We start from the raw sequence: 5,856 nt of genomic DNA on the forward strand, positions 1-5,856 counted from the left end.
AGCAGATGATGAAATGATTCGAAGATTTTGGAACTCGATCAATATGGATTTTGGATGAAGATTAAAAAAAACAAAGAAAAACAACATAAACGAACACGTTATCGAACGTTTATGAACATAGTTAAATGAACATAGCCTAAATTGAGTTTGTTCGTTTAATTATTGTTCATTTAGTTAATCGAATGAAATTATTTGTTCATGTTTGTTTATATATTTAACAAACGAACATAAATGAATTTCTCATCGAATAGTCGTGAACAATTCATCGAACATTTGGTTAATTTACAATCATACTTGTTGACAATTGATATCTATACATGGATTTTAAAAACATATTCATGTTTTGAATTAATTTTACTGTAAAATGTTAATGTTTAAAGTGTGAAACTTGAAACATTCAGGACGGGTATGCATACATGTACAAAATTGTTAATGTTTAGTATCTTTTATTTTGTTTTTATTTGTAGGCTTGTTCAACAATATTAGATATCCTTTTTTCTAATATAAGCCTATTTTTATCATTTTATAAGACTTAAAACAACAATTTAAACTTGCATAGGAGTTAGCATTTTACATCTTCAACCTGTGAAAGCCAAAGACCTGACCCATCTAAACTCATAAACCTACTCGTGCTTCATTGGCGATTTGATTCTCGGTCCATGGATTTGAGTTTATTGAATTCGGTCTGGTTACGATTTACGAGTGTTTTCCGTCGATTTCACTTTAAAACTTGCATAATATGTAAACTTTCCAGGCCTTTGTAACCCTAAATTATCACTCCATCTCTCTTTTGTAAATACAATATAGGAGCAATGTCAAGATTGATCAACATCAAGAGAAAGGTTGATTATCAGGAACCAATGTGCTTCCATCAAGTTGCATGCCAACTTCACCCATTCTTCAGTATTTTTGCTACTTCTCTTGAATCGACCATTTTTCATGTTTATATGTTCTCACTGCACTATTGATTTTTAGATGTTTATCGTTTTAAACATTTCTAACATTTGAACCAGACTCGATATAACGCAACATAACCTTTTAATCAAACTTTATTTAGAATGACGATAGTCTACGGTAAGACTAGGTGGTCGCAGGTCGGCTGCCGGTTCGAACTCTCCAGAAAGTTTCTCCCGAAGGACATAACCCCTAGTTCCATTGCGTCACCGTAATAGTCGAAACCCTTAGGCGTAACGCAAGCATAATAAACCCTCTGTTTTAGCTCGGAGTTGAACTAACAACCTTCTTATCTTCATTGCCATAACCAACTTGGACTAACCGACTAACCATAAGGTTACCCTTTAATCTCACTAATAATTTGATATTGTGGTTGATTCAGATAATATCCAACTCACTTAGGTGCTGTTTGTTTTTGCAGACATAAACTGTCTGCAAGCTGATTTCATCTGTTTTCATGTCTGCAACTGAAGATGTGGTCTGAAGATCTGCAAGCTGAAAATATAAGACTGTTTGTTTTTATAAGCTGATACTGTCTGCATAACTGTCAAACTTATCTCACAAGATAGAAGTCATTTATTCAAGTTACATCTAGTTTTTAGTCTTTGCTTGCCATGCCGATTTGGTTTTGGTGGGTGGTGGAAGGTGGTGGTGGTGGATGGTGGTAGTGGCGGCGGACGGTGGGTAGTGGCGGTGGATGGTGGTGGTGGACAATGGGTGGTGGTGATGGATGGTTTTGGTTGGTGGTGGACGGTGGTGGTGATGGATGGTGGTGGTGGTGGGTGATGGATGGTGGTGGTGGCGGTGATGGATGGTGGTGGTGGTGATGGATGGTGGTGGTGATGGATGGTGGGTGGTGGACGGTGGTGGTGATGGATGGTGGTGGTGGTGGCGGACGGTGGTGGTGATGGATGGTGGGTGGTGGACGGTGGTGGTGATGGATGGTGGGTGGTGGACGGTGGTGGTGGCGGTGATGGATGGTGGTGGTGGTGGCGGTGATGGATGGTGGTGGTGGTGGGTGATGGATGGTGGTGGTGGCGGTGATGGATGGTGGTGGTGGTGGCGGACGGTGGTGGTGATGGATGGTGGGTGGTGGACGGTGGTGGTGATGGATGGTGGGTGGTGGACGGTGGTGGTGGTGGTGGCGGTGGATGGTGGTGGACGGTGGCGGCGGGGTACGGGGGTGGTGGTGGCGGCGTACGGTGGGTGGTGGTGTTGGCGGACGGTGGTAGGAGCAGTGGATGAGAGGGTGGCTGCAAAGGTTTTTTTGTGAAGATGTTTTAAGCAAGATTTCCTTGCTTTTCTTTTAAGATGAAAGAAGATAACTTCAGATCTGTTTTAAGAAAAAAAACAAACAGTCTTCAAGGGTAATGTCTGCGCGCCTGCAGACATTAGCTCCTTGAAGATGTTTGAAGAAAAAACAAACACCCCCTTACTGGACCGGTTCGACTCATCTTAACCCAACCAACGCACCCACCCCGACCTCCGAGCCGACTGTGGACTGTGGCAGTGACTCTAGAGACATCCAATCCAATAAACAATGCCATTACTACTACTACTCCTTTCACAAATCTCACTCCTCGTCTTCCATCATTACCCGTCCTCTCTTCCACCACTTCTCGTCGTCACAACCGATTCTCATCAACAACAATGGCCTCCGCATCACGAAAGGTAAACCAATCGAATATTATTAATATCAAATTAACTTCTAACTTATTATTATTATTATTATTCGGATTAATTCAATTGCAGGTGCTTGTTCCGATTGCCAACGGAACGGAGCCCTTGGAAGCTGTGATTACCATCGATGTCCTCCGTAGAGCTGGCGCTGACGTCACCGTTGCTTCTGTTGAACCACACCTTAGGGTTGATGCTTGCCACGGTGTCAAAATTGTTGCTGATGCTTTGATTAATGACTGTGTTGACACTGTTTTCGATCTCGTTTCGCTTCCGGTATGTATCGGTTTAGATAGCCGGATTTGAAGAATTTGTTACAAGTTTAACATTAGGGCTAGCTTGATACTTATTTTGTTTCATTTTCAACAAGATTTTTGAAATCTTTTTGAACTATAATGTGATTCATCTGCATCATATGCGTGTATGATTTATCGGTATTTGTTAGTTTAAAAGAATGTGAGGCAACTAAAATGTGTTTTTAAATTTTAAGATGCTTATATATTCGGTATCCTGTTGGCTGTAACCTGATAAGTTCTATGTGATGCTGGCTCGTTACCTTTGTAGCTTGTTCAATTTTGAACGTTAGGGTTCCATGATTTGAATAACACAGGTCCATGTTTAAGGCCAAATTACCTGCCTACCGTTAATAATATTGATGTACATATAACAAGTAAACTTTTTTGTCTATCACTGCTGATCAATACATAGTGTTGAAGTTTATTCAGTGGAAGAGATAGTCTATTTATCTGAAGTTGCTGTTTTGTCAATTGATGTTCTAAATGTGTCATAATCATATGATTGGATGAAAATTGACTGCCTGTATAACTTGTTCTTTCTTGTTACATTGATCTTGCTTTTGCAATAATAATATGTTTGGGTGACAATAATACATTATCATAGTTGTTTATCATAAGCTCATGGCAATTATATTATCCTATTTTTAATTATCTACAGGGAGGTATGCCAGGTGCAACTAATCTTAGAGACAATACCACGCTGCAAAACATAGTGAAAAAGCAAGCATCAGAAGGCCGTCTGTATGCTGCAGTATGTGCATCTCCTGCTGTTGCACTTGGATCATGGGGCCTACTTAAGGGCCTAAAAGTAATAGCCATACTACATATCTATAACAATTTCTTTTATCATAAGATGTTCTTGTTATTGACAATATGTTATATTAATACAATTACATATTAACTTTTTTTTAGGCAACTTGTTATCCAGCTTTCATGGAGCAACTATCTTCCTCTGCAACCGCAGTTGAGTCACGAGTCCAGCTGGATGGATGAGCAATCACTAGCCGTGGCCCGGGAACTACCATGGAGTACTCTGTTGCATTGGTGGAGCAGTTGTTTGGAAAAGAGAAAGCTGATGAAGTTGCTGGACCACTGGTTTGTTTTCGGGTTTCATGCTTATTACTGTTAGTACTAACCATTTGTTTTTTGATAAATTTGAATGACTGTTATATTGTGTTCCGTTGATGCGTACCAAACATGACGATCAGTTCATTGTTACTGAACTGAATAAGGTGCAATGGACATGTGGCTCTGTACCTAAGGTGAGATTTCACTCTTTAATAATTTGGCTAATTTACATGAGATATATCATTAATACATTTGCGTCAACACGTTTTTAGATTCTAGTGCCTATTGCTGATGGATCGGAAGAAATGGAAGCTGTTATAATAATTGATGTTCTTCGTCGTGCCAAAGCCGAAGTCGTGGTTGCATCAGTTGGTGACAAGCTAGAAATTTTGGCTTCTCGTAAAGCAAAGTTAGATGCAGACATGCTTCTTGATGAGGCTGCTAAACTTTCATACGACTTAATTGTGTTGCCTGTGAGTTCTATTTTTAATTAGTTTTTATAATCTGTTAGCTTAGTTTACTACTTTGTTTTCTGGTTAATGTCTTCAAAACATACTTTTAGGGTGGACTTGGTGGGGCTCAAGCATTTGCAAACTCTGAAACAGTTGTTAATTTACTGAAGAAGCAGATCGAGTCTGACAGATACTATGGAGCAATATGCGCATCCCCTGCTCTTGTGTTGGAGCCCCATGGATTACTCAAGGTAATTAATATTCATAATTACTAAATCTTGATACGGGTACTGTAACATATCACTTGTAACTGCTATAACTTTGGTTTGTTTTTATGTATGTAATTAGGGGAAGAAGGCGACGGCTTTCCCAGCAATGTGTGAAAAACTGTCGGATAAAAGTGAAATTGAAAACAGAGTGGTGGTTGATGGTAAACTTATCACGAGCAGAGGCCCGGGGACTTCCTTGGAATTTTCATTGGCTATTGTGGACAAGTTTTTGGGTCATGAGAAAGCGTTAGAAATTGCAAAGGCGATGCTCGTTGTTTAAATCCGCAGAGTGTTTTGTTAAATATAGTCTAGTCGCATGTTTTTTACAATAAGTGAAGAAACATAAAAATCTTGCAAATAAGTATACTCATCACTTGGAATGGATTGATGGCATCATCTCTGTCTTTTGTTGTAGGCGTCTATATATCCACTGCCGACCTGTTTACTCAATGCAGTTACAATTAGTGTAATGGGTATGCATTTCTGTTTTTGGGTAGTTTTTTCCGTCTTCGGATATGCATTACCATCTATGTTTGTGGAGTTCTCTCCGTCTATCTGTTGGGTATTGGAAAATCGGGTTGGGTTCGGGTCCAGTTATTGGCTTGAAAAACCATACCGGTGACACCAGGTGTCACTTGTTCCAGATAGGGTATGGAGCAGGGTATTTCAATACCTTATTTTTTGGTATGAAAAAACCCTATGTACTAGTATTTTTCGGGTATAGATAATGTTTTTTAAAATGTTGCCCTTTTTAGTGTATTTTTCAGGTATAAATTGAGTTTTTTAAGAGGCTGTATTCTTTGAAATATTTTTCGGGTATTTTGTAGATAATGTTTAGGTATAGGGCCGGTATTTGAAAACACCCGGTTTCGGGTATGCAAAAAACCTGGGTTTTGGGTAGGGTATGAAACTGGTTTTCGGGTACAGGTACAGGTTTCAGCACTAAAAGTCATACCCTAGCCTATAGATATCCTATTGGTACGGTCGAGTCAAGGTTCAGGTTTTCAAAAACTGGTTTTTCTAATACATGGTTCCAAGTTTTATTTTTTTGGGTTTGGGTTTTTTATGCACCTGTAGTTGAAATGAAGACAATTTCTGTTTTAAGGGTTCATGCCTTTGTCATTTATATTAAAACTAGTT

The 5,856-nt window shown here is 39.3% G+C and overlaps 1 pseudogene across 1 annotated transcript; it reads left to right on the plus strand.

Moving 5' to 3' along the window:
- Nucleotides 1-2,446: 2,446 nt before the first annotated feature.
- Nucleotides 2,447-5,030, plus strand: LOC143553932 (protein DJ-1 homolog B-like; annotated as a pseudogene). The gene is made up of 8 exons (XR_013138918.1): nt 2,447-2,625; nt 2,707-2,907; nt 3,586-3,735; nt 3,840-4,021; nt 4,108-4,189; nt 4,268-4,468; nt 4,558-4,698; nt 4,796-5,030. The product of XR_013138918.1 is annotated as a protein DJ-1 homolog B-like (transcript).
- The last annotated feature ends 826 nt before the right edge of the window (nt 5,031-5,856 follow it).

This window comes from Bidens hawaiensis, unplaced genomic scaffold (genome assembly GCF_021521415.1).
Source record: "Bidens hawaiensis isolate Kalapana, Puna unplaced genomic scaffold, B.hawaiensis_p1.1 tig00017455_1, whole genome shotgun sequence".
Classification (NCBI taxonomy): Eukaryota; Viridiplantae; Streptophyta; class Magnoliopsida; order Asterales; family Asteraceae; genus Bidens; species Bidens hawaiensis.